Source organism: Cynocephalus volans, chromosome 1, assembly GCF_027409185.1.
Source record: "Cynocephalus volans isolate mCynVol1 chromosome 1, mCynVol1.pri, whole genome shotgun sequence".
Classification (NCBI taxonomy): Eukaryota; Metazoa; Chordata; class Mammalia; order Dermoptera; family Cynocephalidae; genus Cynocephalus; species Cynocephalus volans.
In genome coordinates, this window is record NC_084460.1 from 251,549,738 (window position 1) to 251,571,471 (window position 21,734).

At 31.9% G+C, this 21,734-nt stretch overlaps 1 protein-coding gene and 1 pseudogene across 1 annotated transcript in view; one reads left to right on the forward strand and one right to left on the reverse strand.

Moving 5' to 3' along the window:
* Positions 1-21,734, forward strand: part of ZNF804A (zinc finger protein 804A) — a 319,443-nt gene that overhangs the window by 276,703 nt on the left and 21,006 nt on the right. The gene's annotated exons all lie outside the window — the stretch shown is intronic.
* Positions 9,380-9,854, reverse strand: LOC134388728 (large ribosomal subunit protein uL23-like; annotated as a pseudogene).

Consider the following 21,734-nt stretch of genomic DNA (forward strand, 5'->3'; position numbering starts at 1 on the left):
TAAAATGTCAAAAATATATTATTGATAAAATAATTGATTATTATTATTATTATTATATGAGACAATACACATAGTGAAAATATTTTTAAATATCATTTGATGAGAAAGCACCAATTCTTTAATATATGCTGATTTTTTTGTCATTTATAAGAAGCTCTAGATAGTTTCATTTTATTCTCTGGAGTAGCATCTAATTGATGCATAGTAACATATTCTATAACTCTTCATATTTCCAAGAGACTGGGTAATCTTTAAATATGAAAAAATAATAGATTCCAAATGATTAGCTAGAGTCCATAATACTGTGTTCATGAAATTCTTCCATAAACAAAATGTCTATCCATAGAAACTTCCAATTTCTTATTATTTTTATAGCGTTGTATTTGGGGACTAAAATGCAATATTAATTACAAAAAGATCATGTGTATATATTAAAACAGTGTTCGTGGGTCCAAGATGTGTTTATATATTGAGATTAAAGTATATTGATAAAGTTATTATATATTATGATAATCTGATATACCTACCTTTAAGTATGTACTTAACATATACATAAAGATAAACTTTTAAGGTAAAGTTCAAGATAGTTTACCATCTATTGCCTTTGCATTCGAATCAAGGGCTTTACATTAGGTGATTCAAATGGCATACTACACAAATGGACATCAACCCTCTCTCTCTGTTACCTAGAATTTGAATTCCACCTATTTATAAAATATAGGACTACACACCTAGTATTCTAATCCAACAAACTGAAATTTCAGGATTCTTATTTGTCTGCTGGTGTAAGTGTGTGTGTGTGTGTGTGTGTGTGTGTGTGTGTGTGTGTGTGTGTGTGTGTGTGTGTAAGTCCACATATGTGTGAATAATTTATTGTTTTATCTTTTAGCTTTCTCTTACTCTGTTTCATTTCTACGTATCTGGAACAGAGGAAAGGGATTTCCAAGCATGATTAAGCAATGACTCAAAACTTAACTAAAAGTCTCTAAGAAACATTTTAGAATTAAATTAATTGATGTTAATAAGGTTGTCTCATTGTCTATGTATTCAAATGTTGAAATGAATACTGAATCATTAATAAAAGCAGAGAGACAACACACACAAAAAATTAGGCAACTAGGTGCTCATTAAACTAGATACAGAATTAAACAGCAAGATATATTCAAGTAAAGGGAATTGTGCAGTTTTCTCACCCAATACTAACTTGAAAACACAGTTTTAATTCTGTGGCTAATCTTTCCTAGAAGGTCTCAGGTAATTTAATTAAAATGACTTTGAACTAGGATAAAGAAATTTACTGACCAACTTCAACTCTAGCAAGGAAACATCATGGGACTTTACTTATACCTTCATTTTCTTGTGTCCAGTTTTAAAGTGTTTAGTAATGCCGTTGTGAAAATCAAGTATATCTAAAACGTCTTTAGTTTAGCTCCTTCATAGACTTTCTATTTACAAAATATATTGTTTTTACTATGTTCTTTATGTAAAGACTTTCTTTTTCAAAAAATATATAGCTCTCTATTTCATAGTCGTTTAAACTTTTGTAAAGTTAAATTAGAAATATGTAAGTGCTAAAATAAAAACACATTGAATTATAAGTATTATGAACACGTGCTGTGGCTTGAATATGGTCTTTCCCACCAAAACTCATGCTGAGGCTTGGTTCCCAATGTGGTGAAGTTGGTAGCTAGAGCCTTTAAGAGGCGATTAGGTTCTTATGATGGATTAAAGTCTCTCTTGTGTGACTGGGTTAGTTCTCATGGGAATGGATTAGTCCTTATCTTATTATTTTCAATAATTTTTCTTCAGATTTTTAAGTGTTTGAGATAATACAAATTGAGATAATACAAATGACTGGATTGTCAAGTCAGACAAAGCATAGGTCTTACCTGGTATCAATCACTACTATTAATTTCAGGAATACAAGTAATTATGGATAGTAGGTGAGGCAGGGAGAAGTCTGGGACCTCCAACCCAGCTTCCAAATTCCTCTGTTTTCTTATCAAGATATATTCATGTTCCAAATTTATATATAAGGTCTAAATAATATGTGTGATTTATATCACTCACACATAAAGAGCTATTCATGTCATGAAACATCTTCATGTTATATTCAGACAGTGACAGAGCTTACCTGACATTTTCCAGGGAGTCATGCCCTCTAAATCAATAGGTTTGTGGTTTGTTTGCCACAGCTACTAGTAGATAATTAGGTGCATCCTGCTAAAAGCATTCTGTAAATAAAAACTCTACTACTGACAAATACCACAAGCTTGTTTACTAGGAAATCTGTCAGTAGCATGTTTGTCAGGAGATTTGATGGAGTGGACCAGTTTTTTTTCATTCTAAAAATCTGTCCGTTAGCCATTTCTTTACATCTAGACGAAACGCCATCAATTATGACAGTTTTAATTCTTTCCTTACAAACCATGTATTTTTGTTCTCTTGCTTGCTAGATTAGCTAGTCACTAAAGTACAAGACAAAATAAAAGTAATCCTTACTCATAAAAATAAGAGATAGATCTAAATACACCATTACAAATATTTGCTATGAGTTCAAATTTGATATTTTTTATCAGACTAAGAAAGTTTTCTTCTATTCCTTTTTTGTTAAGAGTTTTATTAGAAACAGTTGACAAATTTTATCTAAGCTTCATATGTGCTAATGTGATCATTATTGATCGCAATTAATTTCTAAATGTGACGAATTTAATTGTTTAATGTTAATTCTAACGTGAATTTCTAGTAACTACAATTACTCATGTTGCATTATATTTTTAATATATGTTAGTATTTTTTCCCTAGGATATTTGCAGTTGTTTGTGCATACAATTAGTATTAGGTGTTTCGTCCCTTAACTGGAATTTTTCTGATATTTTTCTCATGATCAGAGTGAGCTACGTTTTGGGAGGAGGAAGATCACAGAATAAAAGTGTAACTTTTGACACATCATTTCAAGGGTACATACCATCATCATGAATTACCATGAATGATTTTATTTGATTACCTGGATGTGGTAGTGCTTGTAAGCGTTCTCTGATATAAACTTTTCTTTTTTTTTTCCATTTCCATACAGCGATTTTTGAAAGGGGTCATTATGTATAGCCTGCACTTAATTAGTAAGGTGTTATGATCTATTTCTTTGAGGGAGAGTATCTACACAAATTATTTTGAATTTGCCATCATGGGAGATGACTCTTCTTTCACATTTATTTATTTATTCAATCCTTTGTATTCAATCCTTTATACATACACACACACACATACATCAGTATAGACATTTATTTTATACTTGGTGTTTTAACTGTATTTTCTGGCTCAAATTAGTCTAATTTTGGCCATTAGGAACTCTTTCAGTTTTCTCTTATGTCATTTTTACAACCCTCTACACTCCAATCATTATGTTTTTTGCTTCCTTCTTTGCTTTTAGAACTTCCTTATTTTATGACCCTAGAAGATGGTCCAGGCTCTTGTATATTGTCTGTCTCAAACTAAAAATCAGCCATTTCTCCAAGGGGCCATGATTACTTTTATTGGAGAATAGTATTAGAAAAAAAGATCTGAGTTCTAGGTCTGCTCCTTGCAACTTGTGAATCGCTGCTCATTGTTCCTAGCCTTTTCAGCTGACAGAACAAGGAGATACATGTATATATAGTAATCCATATGTGTGTATGCACATAGGCATAAATACTTCTCTACGTAACATCTGTCTCTATATTAAATGTGTTTGTACTGATGTCTTCAATTATTATCTATGAAGACATGGATCATTCTAGGCTCTTCCCCTTGGTTATTTGCATATTCATACTCAATCATCTGTGTCCTATTTACTTTATTGTCCAATTCCTATAAATACATATATATATAGCAGTATCAGAAATGTTTACTCATACACCAAGGGAAACTTTACTAACTAGATTACAGTATTTATGCAGTTCCCTTCGCCTTTAGGCTTACAGACTTTAATTTCCAAAGTTGCTTAGTTCAGTACTTGTCTTAGTCCTTTTGGGCTGCTATAACAAAATACCATGAACTGAGTAGCTTATAAAACTAAAAATTAATTTCTTACAATTCTGGAGGTTGAAAAGTCCAAGATCAAGATGCCAGCAGATCTGGTGTCTGGTGAGAGATTGCATAGATTTTCTTATCACAGACTGCGTTCTTTTCTGAGATGCCCAACTTCCTAAATATACATATTTTTTAATTTGCACACTTTAAGGCTCACTCTTTGTGTTATGAAGTTATGTGGATTTTGGAAAATTAATGTTATGTATCCACCATTGCAATATCATACAGAATAGTTTCACTGCACTAAAAATCTGTGGTTATTCATCCCTTCCCGCCTCCCCTCAAATGCCTGGTGACCACTGATCTTTATACTGTTTCTATAGTTTTGTACTTTACATATAGTCATATAATCAGAATCATACATTATGTAGCCCTTTCAGACTGACTATTAATTTACCAATATTCATTTAAGATTCTTCAGTATATGTTAGTGACTTGATGGCACACTTCTTTTTATGGCAAAATAATATTCTATTTTATGGACACACTACAATTTTTCATTCACGAAGAGGACACTTTGGCTGCTTCAAGTTTTTGGCTATTATGAATAAAGTGCTTTGTACACATTGTGTGCAGATTTTTGAATAGGCATATATATTCAAATGAGTTTGATGAGTACCTTGGAATGTCTTTATTGGATTATATAGTAAGACTAAACTTAACTCTTTAAGAAACTGCAAATTGTATTACAAACTGGCTGTACCATTTTGCATTTCCACTAGCAATGAAGAGGAGGTTTTGTTGCTCCATATGCTCATCAACATTTGCTATTGTTCTTTTGGATTTTAGTCTCTCTGATAGTGTGTAGGGTTATCCCATTGTTGTTTTATTTTTCAATTCCCTAATGATAAATGATGTCGAGCATATTTTTATATGTGTATTTGCCATATGTATTACCTTCTTTGGTGAGATGTCTTTTCAGATTTTTTTCTCATTTTTAAATTCAGTTCGTTTTCTTACTGTAGAAGTTTAAGAGTTCATTGGCTATCTTGGATACAAACCATAAACCATTTAAAGGTTTTGCTATTTTAATTTAGCATCTAAAAATATCTGTGCAGAAGATTTCTAGCAGAGTCAGTAGAGCATGAGACTCTTAAAAATGTCTATGTTTTATACTTGAAAACATACTATCCTTAACCCTATGGTTAATTAAGATTAGATTAATAATGTACAGATAATAAAGAATGATAGACTGCTATAAAATTCTTTACACATTCTCATGATGATATCTGAATATAGGCTAGTTATCTTGTCACACTTTGCATAATTTGCAAAAGGAATATAAAACTACTCTAATAGTGAATGTAGCAGTGATGGACAGTGAGGAAAATCGTGTTTTCACTCTTTTTTCAGTCCATAGCGCTCTACTTTGAAATCTGTGTTGAAAATTACTCCATTGCCTCTTCATGGAATATAGAATACCAACTCCAAAGTAACACTTTTTCTTATTTAAATTCACTGGCTTTCCAGTTCATACCTAAACTGGGCCTAAGAGGTAATAAAGGATTCCAAGTCAATTGCAAACTTGTTATAAAGTACAAGAAATCTTTATAGACAGTAAAAGTTAGCATAAAGGAACTGAGGAAGAATTTGAAAAAGTTGTTCAATTTGTTTATATTTCACCTTCCTCCAGATTGAATTTAAATGGATTGTTAAAATAGAATTTGAAAATAATTAATAGTTTACTTTTATATGGATATAAACTTCTTAAGAACAGGAGAGAGTGTTATTTTTATTATTTTCTCACCAATTAACTCTTCTATTTCTCTCAAAGAAAGAAATACTTAGGCAAAGTACTCCCATGTTGGGACATTTCCAATTTTATAAGAGTGAAATTTCTGTTGTCTCCAATATAATCTTTTTTACGTATACAAAAAGTGGTAAAGTTCTGATTACATACCTGTGTTACAGTAACGTATAATGACTATGACTAGTGATAATTATAATTAGCCTTGTGTTTATAAATGTGCTTAAACATCATACTTTTTTGAACTAAATATAGGTGTTTAATTTTATTTATTAAAATAATAATTGATTATCAGTTTGATGGCAATATTACTCGATATTATTATATAATGACAATCACCATGTCAAAGGATTTTACTTAATACATTGTTCATATATATCATTTTAAATGGGCTTTCACTTTGTATTCTAATTAATCTATAATAGTTTTAATTTCTTAACAACCTCTTTAATATTCAGTTTAATATAAGATGTATGTGTACTGTGTGTATCTGTATGTGTGTGTATTTGTGTGTATGCTTGTGTTTCTATGACTATTTGTAGGAGTCAAAGGTTGGCTTTGGCAGTTGGAATAATATATAGAGATCACTCATGAGGTCAGTGTGATTCCTACAGATTTGAGAGGCATAAAATTGCACCTATTATTTCTAAAATGTATTTTTCATAGGACAGGTAAAAATGTATATACGTGTGTGTGTGTGTGTGTGTGTGTGTGTGTGTGTGTGTGTGTGTGTGTGTGTGTGTGTGTGTGTGTGTGTGTATAGAATCCCTGTTTGTATTACTTGCTAAACCCAAGCAAGTTTGTGGATGGATTAGTCCCACTTATTTTTCAAAAGTGTAGTGTTTTTCATTGGCACCCTAATGCAGATGTATGGGTTCTAAAGGACTGAAAATAAGAGTTTTGTTTTGTTTTGTTTTTAAGTTGAGCATATTGGAAAGAACACTTTAGAAGAAGCTATGTAGAAAATTAAAAAGTAAAAATAAAAATATATTTGTATATTTAATCCTCATACATCAGTCTAGCTCATTCTGAAATACATTGAAAAAATAACTTTGAAGGTAAGAGTAATATTTAAAATACAAATCTCTTATTACCTTTTTTAAAATTTGAATATTATCTGTTTTCATTTAAAGTGAATATGAAGAAATCAGATAACACATTGTTCGTTGTTAATGAAAGTCAAGTGCAAATAATTCCCCATATTGTTACAAATGAATTTTTACAATATTGTAATATTCAGTTTTTCCTGAAATAAAAGAAAACAAGATACATTTGCATGAGATAAATATAATTATTTTTATTTATATTTGCCATTTAAATCCCTGTCTTTAAATAAAAGTAGCAAATACAAAAAGGTGTTTGGGCCATTTAAGAAATCTTCGTGAAGAATTGAGAGAAAATTATACTTTAAAAAGTTTTAAAATAAACAGAAAAAAGAAAAAAAATTTACATGAGAGAAAATGCCAAATGGGGTGGATGAACTTCAGGCTTAGTTGTATCAGGACACAGCTTTGATTCTTTGCAAATCTCTCAATATTTTCATCTCTACTAGTTTGTCCTCCTAGCTTCTTCATGTCTGCAGGATGTTTTCTTATTTCATATCTGGTGGAAAATATTAGTTCTATACTCTTTGAAAAATAAAAATAAAAAACAAAACTTGTTTCACATTATTGGATATACTTAGGTCCAGTGCCCACCTTGACCATTTTACCATAAGAATGGTATATATCAATGGCTGCTGTATATCAATTCCTGAATTGAAAACTCTGTGAAGAGGAGTGGGGAGGTTAATTGGCTTAAGACAATCAGGGCATACTCCAAGTGTACAGGCTGGACCAAATCCCCACGAAACTGCGTACCTGTTATACAATTTGGTAAGGAAAGAAATGTTCCAGAAACATTCATTCTAATATCATTTTTAAATAGTATTTTTTTCTCTCTCTCTCCTTTTTAAATAGTTCGAACAATTGCTTGCTATTTTCTTAAATCCTGGGTCCTCAAAACACAGAAGCCAAATAAGATTAAATATTCAAAGTAATTTACTGGGGAAAAGGACATGATGTAGGGCATAGATCCAGAAAAGGCTGGGAATGCCTTGTAGACTGTGATAGAGGACACAGACCTGACACTTGTGAAAGAGAGAGGAAAAAATGAAAAAGAAAATGAAAAAAAATATTGGGTTAGAAGAGTTTATCAAACCCTGTCTCTTGTTCAGTTCTGTGAGCTCTTCCACTGCAGGAGGTAAAACTCTCTCTGTATACTGCAAAGACACCTTCTGGCGCTCACACTTAGCCTTCAACTATTTGTTAATAATCTTCATTTTTTCATTATCCCCCTGCAGAACTTCAATACAACTTAGTTGTAACTGGCCAACACCACTTAGTTTTGCTGTCCTTGCAGGGATTATTAATTCGATATCTCCAAATTCTTGAACTGTTGCAGTAGCAAGTGCATTCCACTCACCAGAATAAAATCATTTAGCAATTAAGCTCCCACCTTGTGCCAGAAAGTATCCGCACCCTCTACACTACTTAAGAAGGCATGTTCTTTATCCATCAAGCAGCGATTGAATTTGTTAGAGTTTTTTAACTCTGTCTTACAACCTGTTTCTCAGATTCTTCCTGGCATAACTTGTACTTGATTGGGTATTCTAAAAAGCTCTCTGTAAGACTGGATTAGAACTGAAATATATTTATTGGAGTAAATGACTATAAAGCATAAAGAGGAACCAGAGAAGACAGGAGGAACCTTTGGATCATAATGCAGGTCTAAAACCTGTATAGAGAACAGCTGAAAGGAGAAAAGAGGATTGAAAAGTTTTGTCCAGGCTTATGTGGGACCTCTACATCAAACTCACCCGCTATAGGAGTCCCTGGCCTTTTAGCAATGTTCCTATATTTGTACTGATGTCATGCTCAGTCATTGGTTCAAAAAGCTGATGGGAATCACAGCCTCAACATGAAAGTGGCAATAGTTCTTCACGGCAAGTCATAGATAAATTATGCTTTCTCCTCCTGGAGTTCTGAATGGTGAATTTTCATGACCACCATTCTGGGTAGTAATTCCTAAATAGTCTTCAATAGGTTGTTATGATCTAATAAACAATCAATTAATATTTTTGTTCTAAATGTTATCATAAGCTCTTGAAAACTGTTCATATGCATGAATAATCTAGGAGGTAATTTTTTTTCCCTCTTCCTTTTTTTCCCTTTTTTATGTTTTACTGATTGTAAATGTTGGTCTTGGAAGCTGGTAGATAATAATGGGGAATTATCAGAATAAAAATGAGGTTTGATGTGATTTATTCATTTGAATGTACATATGTGTGTGTGTATATATACCACGTAGTACTTTTTCTTATTTTTCATTTGCATACATACATTGACTTTTCTAAATCTTCAAAATCTTCAAATTAGACATACATTTAGCTATCTTTTCTCCCCAAATGTACTTACAGTGCCAGAATGCAACTCATATTTTGTCACCTTGTATCTGAAAGTATATTAATACTATTTTTAATATTGAAAAAATATTGTTATTTGGAATTGGTCAGCTAGACTCTGTTTAAAACATCCTGATTTTGTAGGCGACATTCAAAACATCATAGTCAGGAACAAATCAAACGTTTTCTTTACATCAGGCCTGATTAAGGTGTTGACCTTGGCCATGTCAATGTCATAAGAGCTTCTTCACAGCCTGTTTTATCTGGTGATTGTTGACCTTGACATCCACAGTGAATGTAAGCATGTTGTTGTCTTCTGTCTTCTTCGTGGCCAACTCAGTGATCAGGAGGAACTTGATGATGGCATAGTGGTCGAGCTTGTTTCTCCTGGGAGCACTCTTCTAAGGATATTTGAGCTGCCTTAGAAGTCTCAGTGTCTTCGGCCACTGAAAGGTGGGTGATGTGCAGATCTTCTTTTTTGTGTCTGTGCCTGTGTATGCTTTTCAACATTGCCTTCTTGGCCTTGAAAACCTTTGCTTTGACTTTGGCTTTGGCTTTGGGAGGGGCAGCAGCTTCCTTCTTTGCTTTCAGTGCCATCTTGATGAAAAAGGTCCTATTAATACTATTTTGTTCTTGTGTCTAGGAGGCATTTGATTATGTTACTCAGGGTCCTCTTCATGACAATCCAAATGAAAATTGCCTTTCTGGCTTCAGGTTCAGGTTGAGTTGTACTTCTGAGTGTTTTTGTTTTACTTTATAGAAACCGTAAATCTTGTAAGTGATATTGTTTCTTTTTTCAATGTGATAGGATTAAAGCCAGTTTTATGAGCTACATAAAATTCATTTGACATAGTTTTTCTTATTGTTTTTGAACTGTTGTTTGTGCTAATAGTCTCTCTTGGATTCTGGCTTCTAATCTCAGCTAAAGAATGCAGTTACAGTTATTATACCAAATCAGATCAGATCAAAAAGACTATGCCTTAGACACCCCCCATTTAGTAAGCAGTATTCTGTAGAAAAAAACTCTAAGGTGCTTCAGTAGGAACTATTTGTTTAAGAGAGTTTGTAGATTGTACCAGTTGTATCTTGGCCATGGCTCAATGACATAGTAGAGAGTTGGTTTCCCTGTAAATCAGATCCACACTCTTCTAGTTTTAGTGGCTACTTCTATTTTTCTTATTCTCCACTATCCCCCAACAATTTATGTGTCTGATTCAATACTTATTAAATGTGAGTCACTAGAAACTCATGCATATAGAATGAAGATTACTTCAAAAATAGTATAAAAGTTTATAACATTTATGTGTTCTTACTCTATAACAGAAACTTTGCTAAATGTTTTAAGTGCTTTAGTTCACTTAATTAAATTATTTTTCTGTATTTTATTTTTTCTTTTCAACCACTATTGAGGTAAATTGACATACAAAAAAACTGTACATATTTAATGTATAAAACTTTATAAGTTCAGAGATAAGCATACACTGTGTAACCACCACCACAATATGTGCCATAAACATATCCATCACCTCCAAAAGTTTTCTCCCACTGTCGTTATCTATTTTTGTGGGTAAGAACACTTACCATAAGATCTACCCTCTTAGAAGTTTTTTTAAGTATACAATAGAGCATTGTAGGCTCTGTGCTGTACAGTAGATCTCTAGGAATTATTCATCTGGCATAACTGAAACTCTGTGCCCTTTGACTAATGCCTCCCCATTTCCTCCACACCCCCAATTCCTGGCAACAGCCATTCTACTCTGTGCTTATATGAGTTTTACTATTTTACATTCCTCACAAAAGTGGTATTGTAGTATTTGTCCTTCTTAGTATGGCTTACTTCATTTAAAAGACCCTCTCGATTCCATCTATGTGTTTTAAATGGCAAGATTTCCTTCTGTTTAAAGCAAAATAATATTTCATTTATATATATATATATATATATATATATATATATATTCATCTGTTCATAGACATTTAAGTTGTTTTCATATATTGGCTACTGTAAATAACGCTACAATGAACATGGGGGTACAGATACTCATTAAGGTCCTGATTTTGTTTCCTTTTGTTATCCTTTGTTTTCTGGATATATACCCAGAGGTGTGTTTGCAGAGTCATGTGGTAGTTATGTTTTTAATCTTTTGAGAAATCTTCATACCATTTTCCATGACGGTTTTACCAATTTAGATATTCATTAACTGAGTAAAAGTGTTCCCTTTTTTCACATACTCACCAACATATTTTTTTTTAATAAATAGCCATTCTGACTCATGTGAGGTAATATCTTGTGGTTTTTATTCACATTTCCCTGATGATTAGTGATATTGAGCACCTTTTCATTTATCTACAGGCCATTTCTATGTCTCCTTTAAACTAAATTCTATTCTACTTCTTTGCCTATTTTTAAATTAAATTATTATTTTTTTCTTTTTGGTATTGAGTTGTAGGATCTCCTTATATTTTTTGAATATTAACTACTTATCAGATATATGGTTTGCAAATACTTTCTTTCATTTTATAAGTTGCCTTTTCATTTTGTTGATTATTTCCTTTATTGTGCAGAAGCTTTTTAGGAAGCTTTACATCTGATGCCACAACATTTTAAAAAGATCATACAGAGCTATTTCAAGTAATTATATGTCAACAGATTGGACAAACTAAAAATAATAGATAAATTCTTAGGAACATGCAACCTACCAAGACTTAGTCAAGAGGAAGTAGAAAGCTGAATAATTCAGTAACAAATATGGAGATTGAATGAATAATTAAAAACCTCCCCCAAAAGAAAAGTTCAGGACCAGATGTCTTCACATGTGAATTCTACCAAAAATTATAGAAGAATTAATACCAATCCTTCTTAAAGTCTTCCAAAAACCTGAAGAAGAAAGAACACTTCCAAACTCATTTTACAAGGCCAGCATCACCCTAACACCAAAGTCAGACAAAGACACCGCAAGAAAAGAATACTAGAGGCCAATATCCTGATAACCATGAATGCAAAAATCCTCAACAAAAAAATGGCAAAATAAAATCAACAGCACATTAAAAAGGATTATACACCATAACTAAGTGGCATTTATCCATGGGATGAAAGGATGATTCAACATACACAAATCGATCAATGTGATATACTACATTAACAGAACAAAAGATAAAAATCACAAAATTATCTCAATACATGCAGAAAAAGCACTTGACAAAATTCAATGCTGTTCCATGATATAAACATTAAAAATTTTGATATAGAAGTAATTACCTCAACACCATACAGGTCATGTATTAAAAGCACAAGGTAACATCATAATCAATAGTGAAAAGTTGAAAGCTTTTCCTCTAAGATCCAGAACAAGGCAAGTATGCTCACCCTCATCATTTCTGTTCAGTATCATACTGGAAGTCCTAAATAGAGCAATTAGGCAAGGAAAAGAAATAAAAGGCATCCAAAAATGACAGGAAAAATTTGTCTCTGTTTGCAGATGGCATGATCATATATGTAGAAAACACTAAAGGATCCAGAAAAAAACTGTTAGAAAAAACTAATAATTTTATTAAGTAAATTTACAGGTTACAAATTAACATATAAAAACCAGTTGCATTTCTATATACTAACAACAAACTATCCCAAAAGGAAATTTCCAGAAGCTCACTTACAGTACCATCAAACAGAATAAATTTAACTAAGGAGGTGAAAGACTTGTATACTGAAAACTATGAAACACTGATGAAATAAATTAAATCAGAAACCAATAAATGGAAATGGCAAAGGAAACAATCAACAAAATGAATAGCTCATTTAATTTTACCAAAAATGTATCAAGCAGATTTAATTATTTTCTGCATTTTACAGAGAAGAAAACTGGCTAAACGGTTAAAGTGTTTTAGAATGGGGCTTTGAACAAAGGTTTGTTAGAATCCAGTTCTACATCACCAACCATCATGAGATGACATAATTTAGAGCTGTGGGTACTAGCTAAACGGTTGATTAAATTGGTTGACTATGGCATAACATTTTAAGATAAGTGTGCACTTAGTTTCACAAGCATGATTACAACATCATGCTTGCCACAGCAAAATATCCTGGGTGTAAAATCTACTTCTTTGAGTCACCGAGGAAAAACTTTTTCCAATAAGGAAGCGTTCAAATCTCCTGATCTTGTATAATGGCTTATATGTAAGATAGGTTTTAAAGTTGTTAACAGAATATCTAAAAATTCTTATAAATATGTAGAATGGTCCAGAAAGATACATAAAATTCCTGTCCTTACTTCTCAACCTTATTCTCAGATCCAGGAGCTAGCTAAATTGAACTATCTTAAAATGTTATCATTAAAATTATATATTTAAGTATTTATATATATTTTACTGATATAGCAATTTCAGACTACTTTTTGATGTACCATTATAAAGTATGAAGACATTAGGATTTTTATCTGCCATTGTTTGCCCATCTACATATATTTTTTATTAACCACACTATTATCCATATGGTATTTAGTCATTGCCTTTATAATTTTAAAAAATGCTTTCTTCATTTCCGAATTCATCAACATTGATATAAAAGATAAAACTCCTACTAAGTCTGCATTTTAAAATTTCCCCTACATCATATTTATTATGTTAGACAACTTGAAAATGTTAAAAGGATACCATTAAATGTATTCTGTTCTACAACTATAATTAAGTCATCAACACCCTGTTTCTATTCTGAAACATTTTACACCCAACACTAGTGTATATGTCATTATGATTAAGTCAGTGTTTTTAAAGAACCAAGATGGTAACTGAATACATAAAGAAGGTAATCCTTTGTCATTAAATCCTGCTCCTTAAAGGAAACTATCCCCTCCTTCAAGATTCAAAGGACTTCCTTTTAAGTTCTTGTAAGCTTTCTTTGATTCTTTATGATAATACTCAACTGCCACTGATTCTTGTATTTAATGTTGTCATTTCTTTTGTATTTCTTTTTATTGTACTGTGTTCTTTCCTGACAAGAGATATCATATTTTGGATAATCATATAACAACATTTTTTAGCTCTGGCATGTTTAAAACTATTTTCATTGCTTTCAACATTTACTTCAGTATAGAATTCTGGATTCAAGTCATTTTCTCTCAGAAATTTGAATGTGTGTCATTTTTTTTTTTTATTTTCTACCATTCAACATTACTGATTATCTGTTATCTTAGTTGATTTTCACTTTTTTATAAGTGACACTTTTGTTTTTCCTTTTTTTTTTTTTCTAGAAGGACTAGGATGATAAGTACAGAGAGCTGGAATAATAAAAATTGTTTCCAATATGCTTCTTTCTTGAATTCTAGTATAGACTCTGGTCTTCATGTTTATAGGTACAGTGTGTCTGTAGACATGTTTTCATCTGGGGTGATTTTATTTTGAATAGCTATTGGAGATGGGACCCTCTACTATTGCTAATGTAGGAGACCTTTGTTTTAATGGTGGAGAATCACTGGTCTAGCTATTCAGAGAGCCACTTTAAAATTGAGTAGTCTGATAATTACATCAAGGCCCGTTCATCATTTTTATGTTTGTTGATCCAGCTAGCAGATTTTTTGGACTCTTCTTGGGAATCACCACACTTACTTCAGTGTTCTGGACTACTATGCTCCTTATCTGTACTACTTATCTATCCAGTATTTTGGCCCTCCATAATATGTGTTTCTTTAAATATGCAGGCCTCCTTCTTGCTAATTTTCTTGATTTAAAAAATGGTTATAGTTTTTATTTTTAAAATTATATCATGCCATCTTATTTGATCATTGGAAAGAAAGGGAAAATATTTGACTATTAGATATGTTTAAGTCCTTTTAAATTGCTGTTTTTCTATAAAAGCTTCAGAACATAATATATAGGAAGGTTTTTTGCCTCAATTTTGTGTCCTCATAGAGTAGAATCCAAGCATTTGAACATAATACTTAAGCCTTTCTATTCTTAAGAGAAAAGCATTTACTTTTTAATACCATCTTTGCTTTATTCCCTATGGTAGGTGGGGTTCTAAGATAGTTCTCAAGATTACTGACTAGTGATCTACACAAATCTTTATCACTCGTTGATTTATATTCTACTGTGAGGTGATTTTTCACATACAGTTAGGATCCCGAATCAGCTAATTTAAGATTATCCCATGGGGCCTGACCTAATCCCATGAGCCCTTTTGAAACATAGTTTTCTCTGGCTGACATAAACAGAAAAGTCAGAAATTTGGAGCATGAAGAGAATCTGACACATGAGAAATTCTCCATTTCTGACTTTGAAGGTGAAGGGGGCAAAATGACAAGGAATGAGGCAGCCTCTAGTAGCTAAGCAAGGTGTGTGACTGAAAGCCAACAAGGAAACACATATCTCAGTTCTCTAACCACAAAGAAGTGAATTCCACTAATAACAAGAATGAGTTTGGAAGCAGATTTTCAAACAGAGCCTCCAGGTGAGAACTAAGTCTGATGGACTATTTGATCTCAGCTTTATATACTCTGAAGAGAGAACACAGCCACACTCTGCCTCACTTTTGATCTATGAAACTGTGACTAATACATGTGTATCTATATATAGGATCATGTTATCTGTGAACAGTGACAGTTTGACCTTCTCTTTTCCAATTTGGATGCACTTTATTTTTTCCTCTTGTCTAATTGTTCTGGTGAATACTTAAAATATTTTGTTAAATAGAAATGGTGAGGGTGGGCATCCTTGTCTTGTTCCTTTTCTTAAAAGAAAAGTTTTCAGCTTTTTCCCATTCAGGATGATGGTAGTGGGTTTGTCATATATGGCTGTTATTGTGTTCAGATAATTTCTTTCTATATCTAATTTGTTGAGTCTTTATCATGAAGGGATACTTAATTTTGTACAATGTTTTCTATGCATCTATTACGATAATCACATGGTTTTTGTCCTTGCTTTTGTTGATGTGGTGTATCACATTTATTGATTTGCATATGTCGAACCATCCTTGCATCCTTGGGATGAATCCCACTTCATCGTGGTGTGTGTGTGCATATATATATATATATATATATAATATAATTATATTTATTATAAATAAAATATAATTTTATCTATTTATTTTTTGATGTGCTGCTGTATTTTGTTTGCTAATATCTTGTTAAGGATTTGTGCCTCTATGTCTATCAAGGATATTGGCCTGTAGCTTTTTTTGTTGTTGTTGTGTCTTTGTCTGATTTGAGTACCAGAGTGTTGCTGGCTTCAAAGAATGAGTTTGGGAGAATGGTCCGTTTCAACTTTTTGGAATAGTTTGAAAAGGATTGGTGCTAGTTCTTCTTTAAAGATCTGGTAGAATTCAGCACTGAAGCCATCTGGTCCTGGGCTTTTCTTTGTTGGGAGACTGCTGATATCTGCTTCAATCTCATTTCTTGTTGTTGGTCTATTCAGATTTTCTATTTCTTCTTGCTTCCATCTTGCTAGTTTGTATGTGTCCATAAATTTATCCATTTCCTCCAGATTTTCAAATTTGATGGTGTACAGTTGTTCATAATAGTCTCTATTGATACTTTGTATTTATATGTTATTGGTTGTAATGTCTCCTTTTTCATTCTGATTTTTGTTATTTGGATTTTCTCTTTTCTTTTTATAGTTACTTTGGCCAACAGCTTGTCTATTTATGATTATTTTCTCAAAAAAACAACTTTTTGTTTTGTTGACTTTTTTGTATTGTTCTTTTGATCTCTGTTTCATTTAGTTCTACTCTGATCTTAATTATTTCTGTCTGTTTACTAGTTTTGGGATTAGATTGTTCTCAATTTTCTAGTTCTTTTAGATTTAATATTAGGTTCCTAATTTGAAGTCTTTCTATTCTTTTGATGTAAGCATTTATTGCAATACTTTCCTCTTAGTACAGCTTTTGTAGTATCCCATAGGATTTGGTAAGTTGTGCCTGTATTTTCATCCATTTCAAGGAATATTTTGATTTTCTTCTTTGACCCATTGGTCATTCAGGAGCATGTTGTTTAATTTCCATGAATTTGTATATACATTTACAAGTGCAGTATGTAATACAGGAAAATCTAGGAAATGTACCCCTTTAAAGGTTCTTTAATGACATCTGCACCATCTCTGTTCCATGTAAGATAAAATATTTGCATGTTCTAGGGATTAGGACATGACCATTTTAAGGGACCATTATTCTTTTTACCACAGGTGTCCATGACTAGAACAATAAGAAAGGTTCTATCTTAGGATCGACCTATCAGTAGGTTTTATCTAGTATTACAAGGGTACTTCAAAAAATTGGTGAAAAAATGGAAATAAAAGATAATACAAATCTTTCCATGAACTTTTTGAAAACCCCTCATAAGATTAGCAGACTTCTAGAAAGATAATTCTTCATCAAAATCACTAAACTTAAACAGCACCAGATATTATACTTAAAGAATGGAATGGTTTAGAAAATTTGCCTTAATAAATTTACTTTTTTCAGTGGTATAACACATATTTCTAATAATCAAATGACTCTTTATGATTTTTCCATGATTATACAGAACTGGGTTTCACAGAGAATGCTGCTATGTTACTTGGGTTTAATGTGAATTATTTTTAATCAGATACCTGATAAATGATAAAAGGACATATTACAATATAATCATAAAAATAAAAGTAAATGCATCACTCTCCTTTGCTCTGTGACTTTGAGCAAGTTTATAAATAATTTCAGTTTTGGGAGGTGAAACGCCACCACTAATTGTTTTGTTTTGTATTTCTTTTTTAATTTACAATTGCTTAATTTGAAAATTTTATACAATAGTTCCTTTGGAAACTGTTCAAATTCATAAGCTGATTAAGTTATAAACTTCTTTTTCATTAGGCCTTTTAAGAATTCATCTGTGGACAATTGTATTGTTTTGTTAGGAATAAGTCTGTTTCCAACAGACAGCAACAATGAGATAACACTGGCTCCATCCCAGTTGGTTTCATTAAAAATAAATGTAGCAAAATTAACAGATAAGACAAATTAATTCCTTTACTAGCTACTGAAAGCATTTATTTATAGTGATTTATATAAAAGTAGGGAAAAAATATTTGTTACATGCATTTTTTTATCATTTTAAATTTCCTACAACATACTTGTAAGAACCTTTTAATTCAAAACAAACATATGAATCAAATTGACAAATCAACACAAGGGAAACATGATGCTGATTTTCTAAAATATAAAAATTAAATTGTATTCCAAAATTTCTTCTAGCTTCAGAAATGTACTTGAAAGCTGTTACACAAATGAAATGTCATCATATTTATTGATAAAGAAATATATTGTCATACTTTTAAATATTATTTTTTTATTGATTATGCATATTCATGGGGTACAAAGCTGACTGTCACCACCTGTGCCTAAGATATGATGATCAGATTAATACTATCAGCATGCCCATTAGCACAAATTGCAATTATTCCCCATTCCCCCCACCCGACCTCTTGACATGTAATAATTATACATATTTATGGGCTACAGAGTAATATTTCAATGATGTATATACTAAGTGATGATCAAACTAGGCTAATCAGCATATCCATCACTGCAAACATTTATCATTTCTTTGTGATAAGAACATTTTCACTCCTCTCTTTTATCCATTGGAAATACATAATAAATCATCCTTTAAACTGATATCATTCAAAATGATTCCCGTATTTATTTCTTTAAACAATAGTGCCACTTTGTTAAATAGTATTTTTGAAAAAGAGTTTTTGCCTTGGCTTACAAAATAAAGTAGGCTCTGGGCCAGTTAACTGAATCACAAATGAGATTTGTACAGAATAAATTGAATTCTATCTTTTAACATCAGGTCTTGAATAGGAAGAGATAAAAACTCATATTTATTGAGTCGTAGTCAATATGTACATGCTTTATGCAGGTTTCCCCCCATTTTATAAACGGGGAAAGTATCGCTAAGGGTCACACAGATAGTAAATTGTAGAGACAAATTTCATCTCTTGAAATATTCCCAAATCCATAATTTCTCCATTATACCATTATAAATACTGCTTTCTTATTAGTGATATAAGTTCATAAGGAAAACTAATGTTAACAACATATCGCCATAAAAATAGAGAGTAGACTTTGGACAACGTTTTTGATATATCTCTAGTTCTATTTGGGATAGTTATGTATTTCAACAAATAATAAAAATTGCAGTGTCCTGGAGATACCACACATTTTCTTGAGGACATAATGGAGTAAATAAAGCCCCTTAAATATGTCTGCAGTTCTCAGAAGTCTTCCTAAAACCCCTATGAAAGCTCTACAGTTACTAGGTTAGATATTATTTTGACTTTCGGAAGTGTAAATTACATGGGCCATGAACCGTTTCTCTCAAAGAAATGGGAGAATTATACACTTCAGCCTCAATTTGCTCCTAGATTGGACTATGATAGGAGTCTGTGTGATCCCCTCAATTGTTCAAGTAGAAAGCAATCTCCTGGGATGTACAATGTTTATTTATTAAAACAGAAAAGAAAGAAAACAGTGTAGTAGTTTTAATGCCAATGATTTTAAATAGGTCAGATTCAAATAAATCAGTAAACCAAGAAAGAAATTTTTTTCTTACTTTTATTGCTTTCTCACATTCTTTCTCCCTGTTATTTCTACATTCTACCCACTGGAAATTTTGTTTTAGGGTCTTGAAACTATATTCATTAATTTTGTTTTAACCAATTAAAGAAATACTTGGATAAAATGGTGATTATATTAGAAAATGTGGGAAAAGTAACACTTTAATTTTGTAAGTGAAATTCATATAACATAAAATTCACCATAATAAAGTGAACAATTCTGTGGCATTTATTACACTTACAAGGTAGTATAACCACCTTCCCTATCTAGCTCTAAAACATTATCATCACTCCAGAAGAAACCCTGTACACTTTAAACATTCACCTCCTATTTTTCCCTGCCCCCGGCTCTAGGTGACTACTAATCTGCTTTCTGTCTTTATGGATTTAGCTATCCTGGATATTTCATATAAATCAAACTATACAATATGTGACTTTTTGTGTCTGGCTTTTTTCCCTTAGCATAATATTTTTAAGGTACATCTCATTGCACATTCCTTTTTTTTTTTTTTTTGCATGAATAATAGTTTGTTGTATAAATATACCACAGTTTTGCCCACTCATTATTGATGGGCATTTGGTTTAAGTGTTGATATGATCATTTCTGTACAAGTACTTGTTTGAATACCTATTTTCAGACAATTTGGGTATATATCTAGAAATGGAATTGCTGGGACATATGGCAATAATATGTTTAATTTTTGAGAATCTGCCAGACTATTTTCAATAGTGGCTGCACCAATTTATATTGCCAACAGCAGTTAACAACAGTCCCAGTTTCTACACATCCTTACCACCATTTATTATTTTCCTTTTTTTAAGAAAATTTGCCATCCTAGTGAGTGTGAAATGGTATCTAATTGTGATTTTTGTTTTGAATTGTTTTAACTACCAGTGATGTCGAGCATCTTTTCACATGCTTATTCACCATTTTTATTTTTTCTTTGGAGAAATATATGTTCAAGTCTTTTGCCCATTGGGTTGTCTTTTTGTTTATATATACTGAATACTTGACCCTTTTAAGATATATCATGTGCAAACAATTCCCCCCTTCTCTAGGTTGCCCTTTCACTTTACTTGATTGTGTCCTTTGATTCATGAGATTGTTCAATTTTGATAAAGACCCATTTATCTATTTCTTCTTTTGTTGCTCATTCTTTTGGTGTTATATGCAAGAAACTGTTGCCAAACTGAGGCCATGAAGATTTAGTCCTTTGTTCCTCTAGAAGTTTAATAGATTTAGTTTTTATATTTAGTTTTATGGTACATGTTGAGGTAAGTTTTCTAAATGGTGAATTAGGTGTTCAACATAATTTTTTTGCAAACTTAGCTTCAACGGGATTCCAAAATCTGCTCTGATCTAGCTTTACACCCCCCCCCCCATTTATGTAGTTATTGTTATTAATGAATTATACATTTGTCTTTTAAATTACATAGGAATAAAAAAGAGTTACAAAAGAAAATACAGTTATATTGGCTTTTATATTTACATACGTAGTTACCTTTACCAGCATACTTTATTTTCTAGTGCATCAAGTTACTGTCTAGTGTCCTTTTATTTCAGCCTGAAGGGCTCGCTTTAGCATTTTTTGTACAGCAAGTCTACTAACTATTCCCTCAGCTTTTGTTTATCTAGGAATGTCTTAATTTTCCCTTTATTTCCGTAGGATAATTTCATCAGATATAATATTCTGCATTGACAGTTTCTTTTTCTTGGTAAGGCATTGGGGCAAGGATAAATTAAAATCTCACAAAGCTCTCCTACTGTGTTTGGCATCTTTTTCTTGATTTAGTAATCACTTGGTTGCTGTAAACCTTTGACTATTTTCCAGGTTTTCGACAAAATTAATTCTGACAGTTTTTGGTCATTTTGTTAGTGTTTCTGGACAGAGACAGGCT